This window comes from Tuber melanosporum (genome assembly GCF_000151645.1).
Source record: "Tuber melanosporum whole genome shotgun sequence assembly, scaffold_106, strain Mel28".
NCBI classification, from domain to species: domain Eukaryota; kingdom Fungi; phylum Ascomycota; class Pezizomycetes; order Pezizales; family Tuberaceae; genus Tuber; species Tuber melanosporum.
The window spans coordinates 155218-155623 of record NW_003298762.1 but is presented as its reverse complement, the minus strand read 5'-3'; positions in this window follow the sequence as shown (position 1 = coordinate 155623).

Below are 406 nucleotides of genomic sequence, written 5' to 3'. Positions count from 1 at the left end.
CCAAAACCCTCCTGACTTCATTGAGTGCTATTAAAACCCCTCCTACAGATTGTCTTGGAGAGGAAAGGTACACTCTCAGTCAATTCTTACCACTATACTGCAAACTGTAGAGAGAAAGAAAACAATAAGAAGAGACAAAAACAACTAAGAATAGTCCTCCAACTAGTAAGGCCCATCAAACTGCATTCCTAGCGGTTCCAGAAAATACTTATACTTAATCTCCACAAAAGCTTTTATCAGGCCATCTGGGGTGTTGTGCTTGCCTGGGACAAAGAAAAAAGTTGACAATCCCGGGCTGCTGAACTTTGCATACCTTAAACAGTCTAATATCAAAATGCTTAGTATTCCTTGAGGTGATTTCCTCAAACTTGACTGTTTGGAGAGCATGTTTGCTATCTGTGAAGAT